Genomic DNA, 25,660 nt, shown 5'->3' with positions numbered 1-25,660 from the left:
CATTGGAAGAAAAGGCTGACTGTTCCTCCCCCTTCCCTAACTTTTGTTCTCTCTTAACCCATTGGGTCCAGGGGCCAAGACTCTGGCAGCCAGGTGGGTTGTGTTAGATCATTAGCGCATTGAGGCTTCTGCCGGTAAGCCCAGAACTACAGGTTCCCTCAAGAAGAGTCAGGATAGGACATTAGTTAAATTAGAATCACAGGCGTGCTGCATCTAGGCCATCACTTCTTCACCTATTTCTCATTCCACAGTATATCATCCAAATATTGCATAACAGGATAAACGATAATAACATAAAAATGCCTCAAATTTGAATGTGGATTTCCCCCATTATTACATTCCGACAGAGGAAATAAAATAAAAATCACCTCTGCCTCATAAATTACAGTTTAGAGAACTAAACCCAAAGTTCCTTGCTCCCGTTAGGTAGAATAACACACCCCCAACACCAGTAAGATGTCCACGTCCTAATTCCTGGACCTGTGCATATATGTTACCTTACGTGGCAAAGGTTGCAGATAGAATTAAGGTTGCTAATTAGCTTTAAAACAGGGAGACAGTCCCTGGATAATCTGAGTGGATCCAATGTAATCATAAGGGACCATAAATGGGGGAGAGAAAGGTAGTAAGAGGTCAGACCCAGAGAGAAGGCAGCAGGAGAAGGATTCTGCCTAACGTTCCTGGCTTTGAAGATGGAGGAAAGGGGCCTTGAGCCTAGGAATGTGGGCAGCCTCCTGAAGCAGCAAAAGTCAAGGCAACAGACTCTTCTAGAACCTCAAGTAGGCCACACAGGCCTGACAAGAGCTTTGCTTTAGCCCAGTGAAGTTCATTTATTTAGCTAATGTTTATTTTGAATTTTCAGAACCATAAGATAATACATTTGTGTCATTTCTCATGATAATCTAGACTCCTACTTCCTTATCCTTTTCTCCCTCAGCCAGATGTAACTCACCTGGAGGGAGTTTGGGTTCTCTGGCAGAAGTTGCATCCCAGGCCGCCACCTGCTCGAACGGGTGCTGCTTTTAGCACCTCCACAGGTGAATTAGTGCAGCTCCAAGCTTCTCATGACTGTCATGTTTCCAGAGTCAGTTAGGACACATAAGAATATCACAGCACCAAATTCGTGCCAACAGAATTTAGATAGCACAACTAACCCTCGCCCAGGTTCCAGAGCAGCTCCCACACAAAGTACTGTGTTTCCAGATCCTAGGACACAATTTAGAGAGGGAGCCAGGCTCACAGTTTTGTCTCCACCTATGAATGTAACAGAGCCCTAGTGCGCTGAGCAAAGGGGGGAAATATTGGGGGCTTCAGTTCTGCTGGAATGCTGCTCTCTTTCTCCCATGGGTCTCAATCTAAAATCAGGATGAAGAGATCTTCTATGGAGAGGCTAATTGTGACCTTCTGATTTATTGGGAGTAGCGGGTGTGGGGAAATCCATCTATCATACAGCCTCTCCTAGGATTTAAACAGTTACACACAGATGCTCCCTCTTAGGATCTGGCCCTCTGAAATGCCATTTCTGTTCTGAACTGTAGATTCCAGAACCCAACACTGAACTACAGCGTTCAGTGTACAGTCTCTGTACACAGTGGCATTAGCTCTTAGGAGGTTTCCTCACATTCACAACGTTTAGAACAGGGAGCTCACAGAACCAACCTCACTGCCTTGCTTTCCCTGTGATGTTATCCACCACCAGCAAGATGCCCAGGCATATATATATATGTATATATATATATATACATATATATATATTTATTTTTTTATTTTTTTATTTTTTCGGTACGCGGGCCTCTCACTGCTGTGGCCTCTCCCGTTGCGGAGCACAGGCTCCAGACGCACAGGCTCAGCGGCCATGGCTCACGGGCCCAGCCGCTCCGCGGCATGTGGGATCTTCCCGGACCGGGGCACGGACCCATGTCGCCTGTATCGGCAGGCGGACTCTCAACCACTGCGCCACCAGGGAAGCCCCAGGCATATTTTAGTGCTGTGTATTTTATTGCTGTGTATGAGTGGCTATTGCTTCTATCTCTTGCACTTGATTTACACAGGCTTAGGAAGCTTCTCTCGAGGGTAGTCCTCCAGTTTTCTACATGTGTCTCAGTTTAAAACTACCTTCAGCAAATTCATCAACTTCCAAAAGCATGTGTGCCTCTGGGGGCCAGTAAGAAGACCCTAGACCATGAGCTTCCCCGGCAAATCTTCCCATCTCTCAACTTTTGAATTTTCCAGGCCTTGACTAACCTGTTCTATTTTCCCAGCACTGAAATTTCTTTCTTTCCTCATTGTTCTGTCACAGGGGGTAAGTCTCTGGGTACTCCAGTTCCTCTGTTTTTCCTCCCCCTCCTTCTCAGCAGGCCAAGCGAAGTTTAAAACTTTTTAACCTACTTTCTAAGTTGCTTCTCTTTCTTCTCAATCATATGTGGGGCTAACCCTGCGCGCGGGATCACCGTGCTTTCCTTCCTTTCCCTTTGCTCTTGGGCTAAGCACACACACCTTCAGATTCTCTTTCGTTTTGTCCCCAGCCCGAGATAAAAATTCACTCAGTGCCAGGTCGGCCAAAAATAAATGCAACCCACCACCCAGGGGATCTAATTTCAATCATGTTGACCTTTACATCTGAAATTTAGGATGTTATCTGTCCTACATCTCTCTACTCCGTAAACGTCCTAGTTGTGTTCCCCTCATAGTAAGTAGTAAATAGCTGTTCTCATGAGCGGCTGTGTTATTTTTAAAACTCAGTAAATATATTATGCTGATATTCCCTTAATAACCTGCACAAATCTCATGCACCGTCTTCATGCATCTGTCCCGGGTCTTGGCGGGTTCCCATTTGCGCTTACGATTCACTGGCCACGCCTCCCTAACCCCTCACCCCTGCCTGCTGCTAGGAGGAGGTCTCCCAGTAATGCCCCAGTCTTTATCCGGGGAACATCCTGGCTCGCTCTAAGAATGTACTGCTTGGGCTTCCCTGGTGGCGCAGTGGTTGAGAGTCTGCCTGCCAATGTAGGGGACACGGGTTCGAGCCCTGGTGTGGGAAGATCCCACATGCCGCAGAGCGACTAGGCCCGTGAGCCACAACTACTGAGCCTGCGCGTCTGGAGCTCGTGCTCCGCAACAATAGAGGCCGCGACAGTGAGAGGCCCGCGCACCGCGATGAAGAGTGGCCCCCGCTCACCGCAACTAGAGAAAGCCCACGCACAGAAAAGACCCAGCACAACCAAAAATAAATAAATAAATGAAATTTTTTTTAAAAAAAGAATGTACTGCTTAATGTGGCTAAATGTGGGGGAGAAATCCAGTCTCCTATTTAGTAACCACTAAATCATCCCCTTCGTTTTCAGCTCTCCCTTTCAAAGCAATTAAACATGGCACACCTCCTTCTCCCATTCATATCTGTGTTCTCTCAGATGTTGAGTTCTCAGTCTTTTGGTTAAGAAAAGTCCTCACTTGGTCCGTTTCAGTGGGCACATCCTCTTTCATTTTTTCTTTCCCTTTTCTACTGCTCTTCTCTGACTTGACAATAAAAACATGCTTTTTAAAAGACTAATTCTGCTCCAACATAACTGACCAAACTCCATGCCTGAAAACAGTCTGTTTTCACACTTTTTCCATTTAATAGGCTTTTCTGTCTCAATCCACCAAGATGACATGTTGCCGAAAAAGGAGGAAATCTTCCTTTTTATTTGTTCATTGATTGAAAAATACAACATTTCCCTGCCACTGATCTCAGTATGGGTCTCCGAAACCCATGTTCAGGGCTTATGGAGGAAATATTCTAGAACCAGCTTGAGGCCCTGTGGATAGGACTCCACAGACTCTGGAAGCTGAATGAATCCAAGTGTCCACAGCTCCCTTTTCTTCTGGATGAAATTCAAAACAAAACCAAAACAGAATTTGGGAAAGCTGCTCTAGTACTTTCTGTCAAAGCCCTGCTATTAACAATCTAAGGGTCAAAACATCACGCATGAATGTTCTGGATGTACAATTTGGTTGCTTTGGGTAAAGTCCCAGTAATATAATACCAGCCCGTCGCTGCAATGATGTACACATCCTGCTGCAACTTTCTAGGCCAACACTTGGCATATCAGCTCCCATGAGCAAGGACTCAGATTCTCCAGAAAGTTGCTTTCTTTCTAAACGGCACAGAGTATGAGGAAATGTTTGATGCTCAAATCCTACTACTTGTTCCTCTTGCTGTCTTCTGTCTGAAATCTGGTGAATAGGAGTATCAAATGGTAAAGACTGCAGATTGCTACTTGGGCCTGGCCCCCAACACAGCATCCTGGTCTATCCGTACCTAAGTAAAGCAGCTGGAGCCACTGACCGGCCACGCTGATGTACACAAGGGGTTTTAGACTGAAAAGCTGGAGCAGGGGCCTAGTCCCAAAATGGGATTAAGACCAGCACAGATGAGTTTAATTCACTGAAAAACAGTGGAGCACCCATTGGAGTCTGCCACCTGGAAGACGCTGGCACAGCAACTGAAAGCAGAGCTCAGGGGCCATGGTTGGGGCCAACAGAATGGTCTGAGCCCCCCTCCCCTTGTCCCAGCCCAAGCCCTGGAAGAGCCAGCCTTTCCCCGGACAGCCTGGGCCTCCCAGTGCATCTTTTCTTGGGCCTCAGGAGCAAAGAGCGGAACGCTTGGGGATGCAGCGCTCCCCCACCCTCAAGCACAGGCCAGAGCTTGAGGGACCCGTGTTTCCAAGCCCAGGATCTGGCCTAGGAGCTGAGCCTCTAACCCCACAGCCCACAGAGCCCTCCAGCCCTAAGTGGAGCCCACGTCCCCACCACAGAACAAAGGGGCGGCATTCTCCATCTCTGACCCTCTCCTCTCCTATTGCATGAGGTTATTTTATTTAAAACTCAAAGGGGGAAAAAAAAAAGCCAGAAACTTTACTTACTGTTTCCTGAGGCTTCCAGGGAAAGAGAGTACTGGCCTAAAGCAGTGGTTCTCCAAGCCTGAGCCTGGTGGAGCAGCATTGATATCACCTGGGAACTTGTCAGAAGCGCAAGCTTATTGGGCCCAGACCCACCAAATCAGAAATGCAGTGGGTGGGGCTTCGGTTTCACATGCCCTCCAGGTGATTCTAATGCACACCCAGCTATAGGACCACTGGACTAAACAAGGGCATAATTACACTAATCAGAGGAGCTACTTCTCCACAAGTGGAAAGGGGCAGACATGCAGAGAAAGAAAAAAGCCTACTCCAAGATTTTCTCTTTGTGGAAAGAGAAAGACAAACCTATAGGGGGTGTGGAGAGGAATTGAGACATTTCTTTCCTACCAGATGATTTTTCAGTAAAATAAAAAGATGAGAAATAGTCACTAAGAACCAATTCTGGATTACTGAAATTGGTCTTCTCATTGCTGTCTATCAGGTTTATTTTTCTAGAAATCAAGTTTAGTATTCTACGTTGCTCAAAGCTAGTTCTTAGCTAACTATTCCTACTGAGTAAAGCCTCAGTTATCTAGCATGGAAAACAAAGCCAGTCACAACTTGCCTCAAACCATCTTTCGACCTAATTTAAGCTCATGTTCAGTTCTATGCATCAAACATAGACGCTTAGGTGCTTATGCTTACGAAGTAAGCAACTTTGAATACAAAAGCAGAAGAGTTTCCATCCTCCAGGGTAGTCTCCTGTATCAGAAGCCCCCAGGAAGCAAGTTAGCAATGCAAAGGTTCAAATGCATCCCCAGAGAATTGGCTACAGCAGGCCTGGAAGGGGGCCTATATGTATACACTTGTCAAGGGCTTCAGATGAGTCGCCTGAGTCCACGTGAAATCACCTGTTGAGAAATTCTGTTCCACATATTTAATAAACTGTGATCCCTGGCAAGTGCCTATTAATTACTGAGTGGCTAATAGTCATCCTTTCCACATTCAGATATTTCCATTTTATAAAGCCCTCTAACCTACCTCATTGAACCATCCTAACATCTTACAGCGTGAAAACATTTACTTATTTTGCACACTTAAAACACACAATAAGGCCAAAAAGAATTCACATCATTTCCACTGAGGTGTCTAGTACTTAAACGCCTTCAAACTTGAAAGGCAGGGACACCAGAGGCAGCACAGCACTGCACGGAGGATTCTAGACGCATCAATAGAACTGCTCTCATTAAGGTCTTCACCTGGGCTCCTTTTCCAAGGAGGGCTTCCACATCTAACTTTAGGTGGCTGTTCAGGGTTGCTCTGCCAAAGCGCAGCCGTGATCATTTCTTCTCTTAATTTTGTCATTAACTTATGTTTTCCTTCTCTGCAAAGTCTCAGAACAAACAGATTCTGTTTGCATGAATAATGCACCACGTTCCCAGGTACAAAGAGAAGTGTAAGTCTGCACAGCTGCACAAGGAAACTTAACCAAGATCCATTTCCAAGGCTTTGCCTGCATCAAAGGTCTTAGAGACCATCTGGGAAAATCTTTCTTTTCTTTGGTTAATCCTTTGAAATTCTTTCCCTTCCACTCCCAGAATTTTAAATTCCTTCATCAAACCAAGCACGCACTTTTTAGTAATAGACTAGGAGTCAGAAGCCTGGGTTCTAGTTTTAGATCTGCTACTAGCTGCTGCAGGACTGTGGACAAAACATTTGACCCCACCAAGACTCAGTTTTCCTATCAGCAAAATGGCCCTGATGAGGAGATGAATTAGGTGGTCCCTAAAATTCTTTGGCTCTATGTAGTGGAGAAGGGGTATATGAAATTCTCCATCCAAATCCAGACAGTGTAAAGCATCCTATTTTAATAAGGATGACCGTACTCCCAGATATTTCCCTTCTCTGGCAGTCATTTCAGGCTGAGATATTTGCACATGCAAGATTCTAAGAGTTGAGGAAGAGGAATGTGGTGGACTCAGAGCTGTTTCATAGCCTGAGGAAAGGTTTTGTTTTTGTTTTTGTTTTTTTGCGGTACGCGGGCCTCTCACTGTCGTGGCCTCTCCCGTTGCAGAGCACAGGCTCCGGACGCGCAGGCTCAGCGGCCATGGCTCACGGGCCCAGCCGCTCCGCGGCACGTGGGATCTTCCCGGACCGGGGCACGAATCCGTGTCCCCTGCATCGGCAGGCGGACTCCCAACCACTGCGCCACCAGGGAAGCCCAGGAAAGGTTTTTAAGAGCTGCCATTTCACATGTTGTGCCGGAGTGGGGTCGTCTGTGCTACTGAGTCCTTACGCTTCTCTCAATCTTATTTCAAGAGAGAATGTTGACGCTTATCCTGAACTGGAAACTCTGTTAGCCTGAGATGCAAATACAGCCATGAATTAAAGCACCCTGGAGGCAGTGGTCGCTGACCAAGTGTGTGACTATTTGGCTCTCTCTGCTGTTAATGGCAGATTGAAAGACAATGTGTGGAAATGGCTTCATTTTACTTTACCAGGCTAAACTAATGTAGGTAATTAAGATTCACTGCCTGACTAACTTCAAATGGCTATACAGAGAGCAACATAATTCTGTTACTCTCTAAATATCAAGGTTTATCCAATAGTAAAAACGAAATTGTATATAATCGAAGGTCTGGTTATCCGTTCGTGTTTGATCCTTAATGACGCACAACCCTTTAGAATACTCATGCTGTGTCCTCTGTTTATGAAGGGCGGACAAGAGGGTCCCAGAGGTTAATGACTGTGCAGGTCTCCTAGCTAGCTGGTGACCAAGACAGGACTCAAAGAAGAAGCCCTCATGGTAAATTAGTGCTCTTTCAAATTAGTCATTGCAAGGATTCATTTTTGTTCAGAGAAAATCTTTATATTTTATTGTTCGTGGTTCATTGAGCCATCTGGGATCAAGGGCATTTTGGACATTGGGCAGTGCTGGGGGTAGGGATGAAAGGAAAGAAGGGACAGTCCCTTTTCCAATGGACTCAAGTGCCATTTATCTTTCATAATCTACCAACAAGGTAAGCTAAACTCCAGCCCCGTCCCTCATGAAAAGATGACTTCAAAGGTCACACTTTAGAAATAAACTGATTCAGAAAGTGTGTTGCCCAGGGTTTATCAGGCTCTGAACCGTTTCTCACAGAAGCACAAGAAGCTGTGCCACTTCCGGGAGGCTGAGGGAGGCCTGGCTGGTCCCCGAGTGAAGTTCAAGGCTCCGGGGATGCAGAGGAGCCGCCCAGAGGAACCAGGAAGGCCAAGGGCCAAGGTGTCAAGTACAAGCTGTGTCCTAAGCGTGCCCAGCGTCAAGCTGAAGAAATTCACTTCAGCCACCAACCGTGAGTAGTGTGCTCCAGCCAATAAAAGGAAACAGTCCAGGTGCCAGAAGCCAGGCAGATCCTGGGGAATGTGAGAAATGTGAAAAAGACCGAGTTCATCACTGGGCCCAGGTCTGGAATATCCATGGTGTTTTGACAAGCTCCTGGCCCTTGGGGTTTGCCCCAAGAATGAATGAATAGATGGACAGTGGCAGATTATCTGTGGGAATAGTGTTTCTTTTCCTTCTTTTTCAAGAGAGTATGACGAATCGTGTCACAATACTGGCAGGAAGGAGTATCTCTGTGGAACCCCTGGGGTGGCCTACTCAGAAGGGTGACCAGTAGGACCATCCTCTTGAGCGAGAAGATCTGATGGGACCCTTTGTGTTTTAAAGTTCTAAAGAGAAAAGCTCATCCTCAGTAAGGGAAAGGAAGGGGTGGATCTGGGTTCCTAAAGTAACGAATGCTTGAACATGTCTTAGCTCCCACACTGGAGGAGGTAGCAATGCTTGAAAACTCACGGTTAACTGGTCAAGCTAAAACTGTCCGTATTCTGACCTGAGAGACCAGCATAGAAGCATTAGCAGTGGACCCAGTCTCTGACCTGGGCCAGCCTTTGGAGCCTTTCCTCCTGGTAGCTCAAGGCTTCTGCTGGAGAGACCTGCTTGCTGCCCGCCTCCTTGCGACCCAGCATTCCTGACGTCCCATGCCAATAAGTGGCAGCATCACCGCTGGCCTGCCTCAGCCCACATCTTTGCTGAGTGCCCTTTCAATCAGATGCCCTCTCCCCTAAGCACACCAGTGGGGAGTGGGCAGCCTAAACTGAAGACTCACTGCAGCAGAAAATGACGACAACGTCCTGGGTCTGCAGCCACTGTGGGAGGGGTACTTGGACCAGTTACTGTGCATGGATGCAACTCACCAAGGGCAACTCCTTCTCAGCCACCAGCGCCTCTTTTGCCAATCGGAAATGAACTGCCCGCTCCTTCCACCCTTGGCTGCAAGACCCAGCACAGGGACGAGGAAGATTCTATAGGGGAGGACTGAATACTTGTCAGGGCTTTTACTCAGTATTGATGGCTGGTGTGATGGGGACAGGGGAGAGAGTGAGCATTTGTATTCTAGAGACAGAACGGTCACAGCAAGCACACTCCATTACCACACTGGGGGCATCCCTGTTTCAGAACGAACCAATTAATTAAAGGATGAATGGATTAATTATGTTTATAGGAGATTTGTCCTGTTTTAAAGGCACCAGAAGGACACACCGGTCTTGACTTTAGCCATTCCTGTTTCTGCAAGAAGTGACTTTGCTGTACACCTGAAACTAACATAACATTGTTAATCAACTATACTGCAATATAAAATAAAAAGTTAAAAAAAAAAAGTGGCTTTGGCACCACCAGCGACTGTCAGTCTTAACAATGACCTCAGAAAGTTTTGATCAGATGCAAGTTAATTTGCTCTGAGCCATTCCCTAGGGACACAGAAGGTCAGACCTAGAGCCCATCATCCCGATAAGAGGCTCCTATGAGCTCAGGACTCAATGCTGAAAGCAGAGTTTGGTGACCGTTTGGAAAGGCATCTTGAGTGGAGAGTGTGTCCTGGCTTGGCCATTGGGAGACTCAAGTTCTAAAGCACAGCTCTACTTACAACCTGTGAGAACGCAACAGGAAAGTGGGAAAGATTTGTCTTTTTGTTTTTTAATTCTCAAAGCTTAGCCCAGTGTAGGAACTCAATAAAGCAAAGAGCGGGGAAGAGAGAGCCAGGGACAGAGGGAAGAATCTGGCCTCCCTCATGAACTTTCTATGGTGACCCCACAGAGAGAAGTGGGGAAGATGCTTTGTGAACTAAACACTGCTAAGTAAGTTCAAAAGTTTTGTGGGATAAAAGTTAGCCTCTAAATGCCACAATTGAAAGTTTAGCAAAAAGTCTGACAGTCTCGTTTTCAGAACTCTTTGCAAGGGTACTTGATGTGAAGGTGCAAAAAACTAGCAGCTGCAGTTGCTGCAGTTCTGTCTTCAGCTCCACGATGTTTCCCCTGGCCAAAAATGCACTAAGTCGCCTCTGAGTTCAAAGCATTCAGCAAACAATGGCAAGGCAGAGCCACCGGAAGCAGGCACCTGAGTTCCGTGACAAATATGGTAACGCTGTATTAGCTAATGAAGCCACCTTCTGTGCTGCCGGATGGGCATAGACAGCAACACAAATTGGAATAGAATGGAACCTGTCCCCTGTTGGTAGAGCTGCCCCAAAGGGATGGAGAGATCAGTAATCATCCCCGCTGGTTTAATACTGAATTGTTTCAAAACCAACTCGTAACTGATGCCAAGTAAAAGCACTGTGTACCCATTACAATATGGCGTGATGGAAGATTTAAAAAATAAAAGTTTGACAGTCTCTTCTGGAAGGATCCACACAGGATTTTCCTGCACGGAACAAGACCCAGTTTACATAGCCCATGTGCTGGGTCACGGCCCCCCTTCTTTGGAACATGAGGGGTTGATTCCCATGGGTGTCCTGGGGCCAGGCTCTACTGAGAAGTAAACACCTTGGTGGTACCACATGTTCATGGGCCCCCGTTTACACTGTGTCAGGAATAAATGGAGCTGGTGGCACAGGAATGCCATCCAGGATGGGACTGTGACCAGGCGGAAGGGAGGGGGGAGATACGGGCTGGCAGTGGGTTGAGGTACCAGGCCAGGGGTACCCACGGCCAACTGCACTCAGGGCTTCAGTGCATCTTTAAAGGGAAACACGTTCTTAACCATTTGTTGGGTTTTGGGCAGTGCAGCTGGGTAGACAAGAGAACAGGTGCTACAACCAGACTGCCTAAGTTCCAACCGTGGCTTTGTTTCTTTCTAGCTCTAAACCTGGATGAGTCTCGTAACTTCTCGATGGACACGGGGATGATGATAGTATCTACCTTGTCAGCTTGTTGAGAAGGCCCTGGGGCTGGTCACAGCCACAGACCAAGTGTTTGGTAATTATTTGCTCTCCTGGAGACTCCTCCCAGGTGTGCCCAGGTCAAACACTTGAATCAAAATCGAATAATTATGGTAAAAGAGGCATTGGTCAAGCGATAGGCATGTTCACAATGTCTCCTTCAGCCACATACATCTCAGTCTTCACCACAACACCACGAGGAAGGAGTATTTTGCTTATCACAGACACGAAAACTGAGGTCATAACTGGTGTTCAAGGTGGCACCGCTGATAAGCACACCAGTCTTGGGTCCACCCAGACCTGCTTCTTGGAAAACAGCACAAGCAAGGGCTGTGTTTGCCAACACAGATCTCATCACCACCAGAAGGATCTGTGCAGACAACATGGTAGTTTCTGAAGGAGACCTGAGTCTGACTTCAGCAGCGGGTGGGAAACAAAATACAGTTGGTCCTCTGCACCCACAGATACTGTGCTACACCATTTTATATAAGGGACCTGGGCATCCACAGATTTGGGGATCCTCGAGGGTTCCTGAAACCAATCCCCCACAGACACTGAGGGGCAACTACGGTCAGCAGCTGCAGCTGGAACATTCTCCCATAATACAGAGGCAGGTCACAAGGCATGGAAGCTACAGGCAGCGACCTCTGAGGCAGAGGTATTTAAAATGTTGCTCCTAATCTTCAATGTAAGATAAAAGCTGAAAACTCAAAGATCCCCTGTTTAAAAATGCCCTTCAGGCTTTGCCCAACTGAATGGGGAAAATATCCCGCTCAAAACCCTAGAAATATCTGGGGGTGTCAGATTCTAGCTTTGGTTGAAAACCAGGTAAGGAGGGATCAGGTCTTTGAAGAAGGTCTGCTGAAGTCTCTGAGCTCCAGGCCCACCAGAAGCCATGCCCAGCGAGGCTTCTCTCCCCTGTCCTAGATGAAATCGTCAGAGACGGCCTCTGGAAGCTTGAGGAAAGGGAAGCACCATGTAGCAAGGATTCATCCCTAAACCTAATCTGTATTCCTCAACAACTTCCCTGGAGAAGCTCTCTGCCGTGCCAAAGGGAGAAGATATTTTCATTCCATGTTTTATAGACTTGCTTCCTTGCTGGTGCAGGGAACACCACTCTCCTGGCTCCTAACTCTGCTGGATAGGTACAGATGATTATATGCTTTAATTTCATTTCTTTGAATAGGAGGAAGATGATCGCCAGTAATATATATGAAAATCTTATAACAAACAGAAGTAAAGGGTTATGCAAAAATGTATAAGGAATGATGGTGATCACAGTTATAAAGATAAATGTTATGCAGCAAAGGGAAGAAAACCTAAATTTTAATGACAGAGAATAATTAATAAACTGTGGCTTATCTATATGATAGAGGTCTAGACGGCCATTAAAAGCCATTTTACAATGAACTTTTTATGACGAAAGAAACTGTTTATGGACTAAGGCTGTGTGAAAATCACATGCCGCCTGCCTGCAGGTAAGCTACATGGACAGATGGACGTAGAGACAATGAGAAGGAAGGGGAAAGGAAGAAAGTTACAATATATAAACCGGATTTACCTTAGAGTGGGTATACCAGTGATGAGCTTTATTTTCTCTTTTACTTTTATTTCTTTCGTCCTATCCTGCCTTGTTCTGAAAGCAATTTAAAGTTGTTTACAGAAGGGAGAGGGGGAAGATGGCGGAAGAGTAAGACGCGGAGATCAGCTTCCTCCCCACAGATACACCAGAAATACATCTACATGTGGAACAGCTCCTACAGAACACCTACTGAACGCTGGCAGAAGACCTCAGACCTCCCAAAAGGCAAGAACCTGCCCCCCGCCGCAAGGGCAAAAGAAAAAAGAAACAACACAGACAAAGGATAGGGACGGGACCTGCACCTCTGGGAGCGAGCCGTGAAGGAGGAAAGGTTTCCACACACTAGGAGCCCTTCGCGGGCGGAGACTGCAGGTGGCGGAGCGGGAAGCTTCGGAGCCCCGGAGGAGAGCACAGCAACAGGGGTGTGGAGGGCAAAGCGGAGAGATTCCCGCACAGAGGATCAGGGCCGACCGGCACTCACCGGCCCGAGAGGCTTGTCTGCTCACCCGCCGGGGTGGGCGGGGCTGGGAGCTGAAGCTCGGGCTTCGGTCGGAGCGCAGGGAGAGGACTGGGGTTGGTGGCGTGAACACAGCCTGTGGGGAGTTAGTGCGCCACGGCTAGCCGGGAGGGAGTCCGGGGAAATGTCTGGAGCTGCCGAAGAGGCAAGAGACTCTTTCTTGCCCCTTTGTTTCCTGGTGCGCAAGGAGAGGGGATTAAGAGCGCGGCTTAAAGGAGCTCCAGAGACGGGCGTGAGCCGCGGCTTAAAAGCGTGGACCGCAGAGACAGGCATGAGACGCTAAGGCTGCTGCTGTCGCCACCAAGAAGCCTGTGTGCGAGCACAGGTCACTATCCACACCTCCCCTCCCGGGAGCCTGTGCAGCCCGCCACCGCCAGGGTCCCGGGATCCAGGGACAACTTCCCCGGAAGAACGCACGGCGCGCCCCAGGCTGGTGCAACGTCACGCTGGCCTCTGCCGCCCGAGGCCCGCCCCTCACTCCGTGCCCCTCCCTCCACCCCGCCGGAGTGAGCCAGAGCCCCCGAATCAGCGGCTCCTTTAACGGCGTCCTGCCTGAGCGAAGAACAAATGCCCTCAGGCGACCTACACGCAGAGGCGGGGCCAAATCCAAAGCTGAGCCCCGGGAGCTGTGCGAACGAAGAAGAGAAAAGGAAATCTCTCCCAGCAGCCTCAGGAGCAGCGGATTAAATCTCCACAATCAACTTGATGTACCTGCATCTGTGGACTACATGAATAGACAACGAAGCATCCCAAATTGAGGAGGTGGACTTTGAGAGCAAGATATATTATTTTATCCCCTTTTCCTCTTTTTGTGTGTGTATGTGTATGCTTCTCTGTGAGATTTTGTCTGTATAGCTTTGCTTTCACCATTTGTCCTAGGGTTCTGTCCTTCCATTATTTTTATTACAAAAATTTTTTTTCTTAATAATTATTTTTTAATTTTTATTTTAATAATTTTTATTTTATCTTACTTTATTTTATTTTATCCTCTTTCTTTCTTTCTCCCTTTTCTCCCTTTTATGATGAGCCGTGTGGATGAAAGGCTCTTGGTGCTACAGCCAGGAATCAGTGCTGTGCCTCTGAGGTGGGAGAGACAACTTCAGGACACTGGTCCACAAGAGACCTCCAGCTCCACGCAATATCAAATGGCGAAAATCTCCCAGAGATCTCCAGCTCAACGCCAGTACCCAGCTTCACTCAACGACCAGCAAGCTACAGTGCTGGACACCCTATGCCAAACAACTAGCAAGACGGGAACACAACCCCACCCATTAGCAGAGAGACTGCCTAAAATCATAATAAGGCCACAGACACCCTGAAACACACCACCAGACGTGGACCTGCCCACCAGAAAGACAAGATCTAGCCTCATCCACCAGAACACAGGCACTAGTCCCCTCCACCAGGAAGCCTACACAACACACTGAACCAACCTTAGCCACTGGGGACAGACACCAAAAGCAACAGGAACTACGAACCTGCAGCCTGCAAAAAGGAGACCCCAAACACAGTAAGATAAGCAAAATGAGAAGACAGAAAAACACACAGCAGATGAAGGAGCAAGAAAAAACCCCACCAGACCTAACAAATGAAGAGGAAATAGGCAGTCTACCTGAAAAAGAATTCAAAATAATGATAGTAAAGATGATCCAAAATCTTGGAAATAGAATAGACAAAATGCAAGAAATATTTAACAAGGACCTAGAAGAACTAAAGAGGAAACAAGCAACGATGAACAACACAATAAATGAAATTAAAAATACTGTAGAAGTGATCAATAGCAGAATAACTGAGGAAGAAGAATGGATACGTGACCGGGAAGATAAAATAGTGGAAATAACTACTGCAGAGCAGAATAAAGAAAAAAGAATGAAAAGAACTGAGGACAGTCTCAGAGACCTCTGGGACAACATTAAATGCACCAACATTCGAATTATAGGGGTCCCAGAAGAATAAGAGAAAAAGAAAGGGACTGAGAAAATATTTGAAGAGATTATAGTTGAAAACTTCCCTAATATGGGAAAGGGAATAGTTAATCAAGTCCAGAAAGCACAGAGAGTCCCATACAGGATAAATCCAAGAAGAAACACGCCAAGACACATATTAGTCAAACTATCAAAAAATTAAATACAAAGAAAACATATTAAAAGCAGCAAGGGAAAAACAACAAATAACACACAAGGGAATCCCCATAAGGTTAAAAGCTGATCTTTCAGCAGAAACTCTGCAAGCCAGAAGAGACTGGCAGGACATACTTAAAGTGATGAAGGAGAAGAACCTACAACGAAGATTACTCTACCCAGTAAGGATCTCATTCAGATTTGATGCAGAAATTAAAATCTTTACAGACAAGCAAAAGCTGAGAGAGTTCAGCACCACCAAACCAGCTTTACAACAAATGCTAAAGGAACTTCTCTAGGCAAGAAACACAATAGAAGGAAAAGACCTACAAAAACAAACCCAAAACAATTAAGAAAATGGGAATAGGAACATAAATATCGATAATTACCTTGAATGTAAATGATCAAGTGGGGTTTATTCCAGAAATGCAAGGATTCTTCAATATATGCAAATCAATCAACGTGATACACCATATTAACAAACTGAAGGAGAAAAACCATATGATCATCTCAATAGATGCAGAGAAAGCTTTTGACAAAATTCAACACCCATTTACGATAAAAACCCTGCAGAAAGTAGGCATAGAGGGAACTTTCCTCAACATAATAAAGGCCATATATGACAAACCCACAGCCAACATCATCCTCAATGGTGAAAACCTGAAACCATTTCCACCAAGATCAGGAACAAGAGAAGGTTGCCCACTCTCACCACTCTTATTCAACATAGTTTTGGAAGTTTTAGCCACAGCAATCAGAGAAGAAAAGGAAATAAAAGGAATCCAAATCAGAAAAGAAGAAGTAGAGATGTCACTGTTTGCAAATGACACGATACTATACATAGAGAATCCTAAAATTCTACCAGAAAGCTACTGGAGCTAATCAATGAATTTGGTAAAGTAGCAGGATACAAAATTAATGCACAGAAATTTCTGGCATTCCTATACACTAATGATGAAAAATCTGCAAGTGAAATTAAGAAAACACTCCCATTTACCATTGCAACAAAAAGAATAAAATATCTAGGAATAAACCTACCTAAGGAGACAAAACACCTGTATGCAGAAAATTATCAGACACTGATGAAAGAAATTAAAGATGATACAAATAGATGGAGAGATATACTATGTTCTTGGATTGGAAGAATCAACATTGTGAAAATGACTCTACTACCCAAAGCAATCTACAGATTCAGTGCAATCCCTATCAAACTACCACTGGCATTTTTCACAGAACTAGAACAAAAAATTTTGCAATTTGTATGGAAACACAAAAGACCCCAAATAGCCAAAGCAATCTTGAGAACGAAAAACGGAGCTGGAGAAATCAGGCTCCCTGACTTCACACTATACTACAAAGCTACAGTAATCAAGACAGTATGGTACTGACACAAAAACAGAAAGATAGATCAATGGAACAGGACAGAAAGCCCAGAGATAAACCCACGCACATATGGTCACCTTATCTTTGATAAAGGAGGCAGGAATGTACAGCGGAGAAAAGACAGCCTCTTTAATAAGTGGTGCTGGGAAAACTGGACAGGTACATGTAAAAGTATGAGATTAGAACACTCCCTAACACCATACACAAAAATAAGCTCAAAATGGATTAAAGACCTAAATGTAAGGCCGGACACTATCAAACTCTTAGAGGAAAACATAGGCAGAACACTCTATGACATAAATCACAGCAAGATCCTTTTTGACCCATCTCCTAGAGGAATGGAAATAAAAACAAAAATAAAAAAATGGGACCTAATGAAACTTAAAAGCTTTTGCACAGCAAAGGAAACCATAAACAAGACCAAAAGACAACCCTCAAAATGGGAGAAAATATTTTCAAATGAAGCAACTGACAAAGGATTAACCTCCAAAATTTACAAGCAGCTCATGCAGCTCAATAACAAAAAAACAAGCAACCCAATCCAAAAATGGGCAGAAGACCTAAATAGACATTTCTCCAAAGAAGATATACAGATTGCCAACAAACACATGAAAGAATGCTCAACATCACTAATCATTAGAGAAATGCAAATCAAAACTACAATGAGATGTCATCTCACACCAGTCAGAATGGCCATCATCAAAAAATCTAGAAGCAATAAATGCAGGAGAGGGTGTGGAGAAAAGGGAACCCTCTTGCACTGTTGGTGGGAATGTAAATTGGTACAGCCACTATGGAGAACAGTATGGAGGTTCCTTAAAAAACTACAAATAGAACTACCATATGACTCAGCAATCCCCCTACTGGGCGTATACCCTGAGAAAAACATAATTCAAAAAGAGTCATGTACCAAAATGTTCATTGCAGCTCTATTTACAATAGCCAGGATATGGAAGCAACCTAAGTGTCCATCATCGGATGAATGGATCGAGAAGATGTGGCACATATATACAATGGAATATTACTCAGCCATAAAAAGAAACGATATTGAGTTATTTGTAGTGAGGTGGATGGACCTAGAGTCTGTCATACAGAGTGAAGTAAGTCAGAAAGAGAAAGACAAATACCGTACGCTAACACATATATATGGAATCTAAGGGAAAAAAAATGTCATGAAGGACCTAGGGGTAAGACAGGAATAAAGACACAGACCTACTAGAGAATGGACTTGAGGATATGGGGAGGGAGAAGGGTAAGCTGTGACAAAGTGAGAGAGTGGCATGTACATATATAGACTACCAAACGTAAGGTAGATAGCTAGTGGGAAGCAGCCACATAGCACAGGGAGATCAGCTCAGCACAGGGAGATCAGCTCGGTGCTTTGTGACCGCCTGGAGGGGTGGGATATGGAGGGTGGGAGGGAGGGAGACGCAAGAGGGAAGAGATATGGGAACATATGTATATGTATAACTGATTCACTTTGTTATAAAGCAGAAACTAACACACCATTGTAAAGCAATTATACTCCAATAAAGATGTTTAAAAAAAAGTTGTTTACAGCATACATACAAGATAAAATTAAATTTGAGAAAATGTAAGCAGATGAGGAATAAATATAAGAAAGATAAGCTATAACTAGCAGGGTGGCTGGTATGTGGAATGAATTCTGTGAAGTCCTACACAGTAGACATAGATCGACCGCACATTCACTCCTAAGCTTTCTAGCCAACAACACAGAGAGGGAGACACAGTAGATCATGTGGCTTCTACTTCATTTTGAGGACAAAATGAAGCATTCAGAGGAAAATAAAGCAAAATGATTCCATTTAAGAATACAGGAAATGCTCAACATCATTAATCATTAGAGAAATGCAAATCAAAACTACAATGAGATATCATCTCACACCAATCAGAATGGCCATCATCAAAAAATCTAGAAACAATAAATGCTGGAGAGGGTGTGGAGAAAAGGGAACCCTCTTGCACTGTTGGTGGGAATGTAAATTGGTACAGCCACTATGGAGAACAGTATGGAGGTTCCTTAAAAAACTACAAATAGAACTACCATATGACCCAGCAATCCCACTACTGGGCATATACCCTGAGAAAACCATAATTCAAAAAGAGTCATGTACCAAAATGTTCATTGCAGCTCTATTTACAATAGCCCAGAGATGGAAACAACCTAAGTGTCCATCATCGGATGAATGGATCAAGAATATGTGGCACATATATACAATGAAATATTACTCAGCCATAAAAAGAAACGAAATTGAGCTATTTGTAATGAGGTGGATAGATCTAGAGTCTGTCATACAGAGTGAAGTAAGTCAGAAAGAGAAAGACAAATACCGTATGCTAACACATATATATGGAATTTAAGAAAAAAATATCATGAAGAACCTAGGGGTAAGACAGGAATAAAGACACAGACCTACTAGAGAATGGACTTGAGGATATGGGGAGGGGGAAGGGTGAGCTGTGACAAAGTGAGAGAGAGGCATGCACATATATAGACTACCAAACGTAAGGTAGATAGCTAGTGGGAAGCAGCCGCATAGCACAGGGAGATCAGCTCGGTGCTTTGTGACCGCCTGCAGGGGTGGGATAGGGACGGTGGGAGGGAGGGAGACGCAAGAGGGAAGAGATATGGGAACATATATATATGTATAACTGATTCACTTTGTTATAAAGCAGAAACTAACACACCATTGTAAAGCAATTATACTCCAATAAAGATGTAAAAAAAACAAAAAAAAAAAACAGGAAAGAAAGTTCTCCCATGTTCTCTGCTCATCGGGACACTGTGGAAGGTGGTAAATAGTGGGGCAAAGTTTGTCGCCCTCTGTGACCCAGTGAGTCACCTTCAGGGAATCCAAGCAGACTCCGTGTGAGTTGAAGACGCAGTGTCAAAGTAAGCATAACAGCTGCAGTGGAGGGCGGGTTACTAATTCCAGGCTCTGTGCTGACTTCTGCAAACTATCTCATCTAATCCTCACACAGCCCTACATTGTATCATCATCATTCCTCATAGACCTGGAAACAGTTTAGAGAATAACTCAAACTCAATGAGCTGGCACATGGCAGGGCCAGTATTCAGACTCTCCATGCCCAACATGGTTCATCATTCCGCCCTATTGCTTTTCAATCCAGAAAAAAATAAGCAGTATTCCATACGGGGCAACGGCACAATGCCAAAATGTAGTTCGTTGAAAGAAACCCAACAGGGGATCGTTTTTCTCTTTTTTGTATTTCCAAGCTTTGGCCAATGATTAGGTTTACTTTTAAGTTGTCCACCCTTTTGGATTCCCTGCACCACTTCTCAAGCCACTCTGACTTGCACTGTTCTCAACTGACTTTCAGAGTTCTGGAGGCATCTGTTTCTCTCTACCTGATGAAGGACCTTCCTCGGGATGCAGAGAATCACCTTGGTTGTAAATAAGCTCCTCCTCATGCTGCAGCTTCTACAGTTCCAACGTTAAGCCCATCAACAAACTATTTCTATGAGGTGAATCTTCAAACTGAACTTAAATCAACTGTGAACACATCACTGAGCCCCTCCCGCACAGCCCTTCTTCGCCTCATGTATCTCTGATTCCTCACCCCATCCTTTGGAGGGCATGTACTATTAGACCCAACAGGTGGAGGAAGTAGGGAGACCCAGGAATTTAAAATGGTATTAAACTGACCAAAACAATATTTACTAGAACTGGTAATGTTGATTGGAAATAAGTGCCCTCCTACATTCACATGTGGAATATAAACAAGAATAACCTTCATTCCCGAGGACAGTTTTATAAAGCACGCCAACAGCGTTGACAGTATACAGAGCCTTTGAACCAGAAATTCCACCTGAGTAGATTATTCTAAGGAGACAAGGATAAATGAAGGCAAAATGTAGCTAGTAGGATGTTTCCTAGCACTGTTTTAATAGGGCAAGCCTGGAAGCCAAATGTCTAAAAATAAGAGTTTGTTTAAATAAATTGGGGTCTACCTTTATAAACAAATAGCCCGCATCCACATAAAAGCAATGTCGTAGAACGAACTATATTGACTTTAAAATTATTTTTGCTTCTGATGTATTTAAAGTGAGGAAAGTGGGTAACAAAACAATTTGTGCCACGTGATCTCATTTTTCAAAGAAACACTGTAATATGAATGTGTAAGGAAAAAAATCTAGAAATATATAAATATATACTCGAAAATGTTGATAGTAGTTATTTCTAGAGTTGTTATTACCAGTAGATTTTAATTTCTTCTTTTTGTATATATGTTGTTTAAACTAACCCATAGGGAAGATGAATTACTCTGTAAAACAATGAAACGGAATTTAAAAATGAAACAAGCAAAACATACCAAGCCTTCAGTTTTGCATTTCTGTTTATATAGAACAAAAGAGCCAAGATATGGATTAAATAACTCACAAAGCCAGGTCAGAATATTCTTCTGTGTTTGTCTCTGGCATTGCCGTGAACGGAGCTAAAGATGTAACAACCCTTCACATCAGGTGGAGGTTGATGGAAGACACCCATGTAAGCATGGCACTGTCTCCTGAGGGATGCCAACCCAGGGATGTCAATAAAAGTAACCCAGAGCTTTCTCTCTCTAACGCTTTCAAGTTCAAACCAATTTTTATAATATTTGTAAGAAATTTCCTTTCACCCAAACCCTCCCCATCTTGGATTTCACAAGCCCACACCTACCCCAATGGACCCAGCAGTGGTTTATTATAGCTTTCACGGAAGCAGAAAGCACTTGGTAATCAAAGATAATTCTGCTCCCATGTGAATAAATGCAGTTCAGACTCTCTGCCACTAAAAGTCCTCAAAGGAATAGAAGACATCAATGCATATGATTTTAGTTCTAAACTGTTTTTAAAGTATGTTCCAGCACACTTAATAGCAGAGTGAGCTAATGTACATCAGCACTTCTTTTTCTTGAAAGCTGCTTCCATGTGTGACTGAACGGAAAGATGCATCCTGGCCTTTCATCTAAAATAGCATCTGAGAAAGTGACTGTTTTCCTTCGCCCCTTTCCTTTTCCCCGGTTTGGGAAAACTTTCATTCTCTAACAAAAACTTATTAAGTTTCTGCTAGAAAACACAGATATGACCATGTTTCATTGCAGTGGCTTTCAAATGGTACCCTGTACAACCTCCCTTGCCTTTTTTTTGCTAGACCAACTGCCAAGCAAATTCTGGGCTTCCAGATAAAATGTCAAGGAGTTTCAAGGCTTAAAAATGTTAGAAGGCCACTCACCAAAGGGCAGTAGGGATACAAGGCCCCTCATGATGTAACCTTAGCTTGCCTCTCTCCATAGTTCCATGAATTACTTGGATGGTTTGCATGTCCAGTGTACACCTTGTTCTTTCATGCCTCAGTGGCTTCCCACACTCTGCCCTCTCTACTGGATCCACCTTCCTATCCTTGACTGCCTAGGAACTGCTGACACACTTGCTCAGACATCCCCTGCTTTATGAAGCATTCAATGAACAAGGTCCTTTCCAACTTTCCCAGCAAGGTCAGCCCCTCCAATGTCAAGGCTACTTCCTGTACCTTAGAGATAATCCCATCATTACATGGGTCACACTCAGCTAGAGTATGTTTTACATGTACATCTTCTTTACCAGAAAGTAAGGGTTTTGAGAGCAATGTCTAGGTCATATCTCTTTTTGATCCCAGAATTAGCATAGCACTCTTCTCAATAACTAAGGGCTCATAAAACTTAGTTGATCTAGACCAAAAGGCTACGTTGGGTCATCAGAGAGAGTGAAGGAAAAGGGAAAAGGGAAGTGGGGGGAGGAAGAGAAGATGGAGAAAGTGGAAGATACAGGAGAGGAGGGAGAGAAAAAGGGGAGTATGGGGTGAAATACTCAAGAATGTGATGGTTTTAGAATCTTGAAATCTGGCTTTTTGTGTGGCCAAAATTTTCTTACCGTATTACATTTGTTGTTTAATTGATGTCAAGAGAAGGTGAGCAAATAGGTAGTAATATTAAACTTTGTGTGTTTCCAGGAGAGAGTGCAGTGTTGGGGGATCTGTAGGTGCATATTGGGACAGCAAGACACTCTTAAATGTGTGTTTTAACAACTTGTGCTTGAGAAATGATTATTAGACATCAAAATATCTTTCATATATCTTTGTCCACTTTGCCTTTAAAATCCTCCATGACAACATTTCTCTAAGTATGTTCCATGGACTAGGTGGTGGGTGAGAAAAAGATCAAATAATTCCTGGCTTAAAAATACTTTTAGGAAACGTTGAGTTAAATTAAGAAATTCTTTGTCTGCAAGACTACCCAGGTCTTTAAAATACTGTTACACATTTTGAATCTCTAAGAGTATTCAGAATTTCTCAAATTCAGTTGACCATAGAATCCCTTTTTGATAGTGCATCCCCTAGGTCTAAAACACACCTTAGAAAATGAAGTCCTACATAGTAAGTAGGGTAGATAGCGTTCCTTGCCATTTATAAAGGGCACCAATACTAAAGAAAGTGATATCCTCAAGAGCATACGGCGAGTAAGAGTGAGGATTTCAAGCCAAGTACTAGAGACATTAGTTCACTGTGATTCCTAATCACTTTGAATATAATGCAATTTAGGTTTTGGGAATGTTTATTTTGGCCTGAATCAAATTTCATACTTCAGAATTAGGTGTGGAACTTTTAGACCCCCCAGGCTTTATCTATGGAGTCCCACATGCACAGGTAGTCCTGAAACAGGCTTAATATAATGGGAGTTTTAAAGCCAGAGCCCAGGACTTCCCTGGTGGTCCAGTGGTTAAGACTCCGCGCTCCCAGTGCAGGGGGCATGGGTCTGATCCCTAGTCAGAGAACTAAGATCCCACATGTCACATGGCACGGCAAAAATTAAAAAAAAAAAAAGCAAAGTCAGAGCCAAGCCCTGAGACTTGGTCATTACGCATAGATGGAGAAGCTACAGTGATCTCCCCGCACATACAAGCCACTGTTAAAATGTACATTTTGATAGATTTTCATGGAAATAAGCAGTAATTTCCTAGTACTTAGACATTGACATAGATAATAGACTAACGAAATAGATCTGAAAGAAGACAGATATTCACACTGCAATTCAAATTAACTTATTTTGTCCATCACTATCACTGGAAATAAAATTTTCTGGTCACAATCTTCCTCTTATCACAATAATGTCATAAAACAGAAGCTACTAGAAGGTATAACCTTCTTTTTAGCCTTACGCTAAAACCACTATAGATTTTCACCACCAAATCATTCTAGATTCGTATAATCCATCTTCCACTTCAAGGCACATCCTAAGCATCATCACTGTCAGAATCAGACATTGTTTCAAGAAAAGCATCAGAGCAGAGATCAAGAGACTGGCTCTGCTGTCAACTAGTTTATGACCTTACGCGAGTCATTTGCTCCCCCTAAACTTTGCTGCTATAATCCTATGCCGTCTCAGCAGTGGCCCCTAGCCACAGCTGGCAACTCTGCCCCAGAAATGCAGCTAGCCCTCACTGAAGTATGCTGTAAATGTAAAATACATACTCAATTTCAGATACTTAAAATGAGAAAAAGAATATGAGTATCTCAGTACATTTTATATTGAATTCACAGTGAAATGATACTATTCCTGAAGTATTGGGTTGATTAAAATATATAATTAATTTCACTTATTTCTTTTTACTGTATTTTTTTAAGTGTGGCTATTAGAAAATTTAAAATTACCATCGTGACTCGCTTTATATTTATATGGACAGCCTTGATCTGATCTGTCAAATGAGGTCATGGTTTCAGATCACCGCACAGTTACCTTCCAGCCCTGAACTTTTAAGATGGAACATTTGATAGAGAATAGAACCCGGGAAGATGTGAGGCATAAACACTGACTGAAAGAACCAGCAAGACAATGTTCCAGAGGAGACTCTGAGCTTGAAGAATCACAGAGGAAACGCTGGGTATGCCGCCGAAGGGGAATGGGAAGGGGAGAAGCCACTAGGGGGAGGGGGAAGGGGCCGGGGACTGAAGGGGGACGGGGAGGAGATCAACAGAAGCAGCAAAACTTCTCTCATGATGTTGTCAAGGGTGGATATCGAGAGATTCAGCAAGTTTTATTTCTCTTGGTTTGTGCCTTACTTCGTCAAACTGGTAAACACTGGTTGGAAGTTACTGAGAAGGGCATGTCCACCTTCGTGGAAGGATAAGGGGTTAAGGAGGAGGAAGCTGAACAAGAAAGCCTGGCTCAATAACTTGGACCGAGTCCTTCAAACTCCCATCCACTCTCCTCAAACCTCATCCTAAGCCCCTTGGGCAGACTGTCAAGAGGAGGCTTCATGGAACAAAGACTCACTGAAAAGGATTGTGAAAATAAAGGCATTTTAGCCTGGTGAGGAGTACTCCAATTCAGAAGGAAAATGCTTCCCATGACCTTGTCTTCTGGGGGGAAGAAAAAGGAACCCAGGGTCAGTTTATCAGACTCTGAAAATGAAAATGACGAGAGAGTGAAGCAAGTTTACATGCTTGATAACCACATGATTAGAGAAAAAAACCTTTGCAATCCTGACATAATTTCAGAGAAGTCTGAAGAAGGAAAGCTGGGAAATTTATAGATGGGCATTTTTTAAATTTTTTGCCGTACGCGGGCCTCTCACTGCTGTGGCCTCTCCCGTTGCGGAGCACAGGCTCCGGACGCGCAGGCTCAGCGGTCATGGCTCACAGGCCCAGCCGCTCCGCGGCATGTGCACTAAAAATTTTGTTAGAAGGGTAAATCTCATGTTAAGTGTTTGAAAGAGAGAAAAGAAGGAGGGAAGGGGGGAGGGAGGGAGGGAAGAAGGGAAGGAGAGAGAGAAAGAAAGAAAGAAAGGAAAAAAGAAATAAAGAAAGAGAGAGGGAAAGCAAGCAAGCAAGCTCCGTGCCCCGCTTCCCAGACCGGGG

The 25,660-nt window shown here is 44.2% G+C and overlaps 1 protein-coding gene and 1 pseudogene across 3 annotated transcripts in view; one reads left to right on the top strand and one right to left on the bottom strand.

Annotated features, from left to right (window-relative positions):
- LOC137205451 (uncharacterized) overlaps positions 1-25,660 on the bottom strand; it is a 231,920-nt gene that overhangs the window by 29,327 nt on the left and 176,933 nt on the right. The gene's annotated exons all lie outside the window — the stretch shown is intronic.
- Positions 10,227-10,551, top strand: LOC137205725 (cytochrome c oxidase subunit 7B, mitochondrial pseudogene; annotated as a pseudogene).

This window comes from Pseudorca crassidens, chromosome 14 (genome assembly GCF_039906515.1).
Source record: "Pseudorca crassidens isolate mPseCra1 chromosome 14, mPseCra1.hap1, whole genome shotgun sequence".
NCBI classification, from domain to species: Eukaryota; Metazoa; Chordata; class Mammalia; order Artiodactyla; family Delphinidae; genus Pseudorca; species Pseudorca crassidens.
This window is presented reverse-complemented; position numbering and strand designations above follow the sequence as displayed.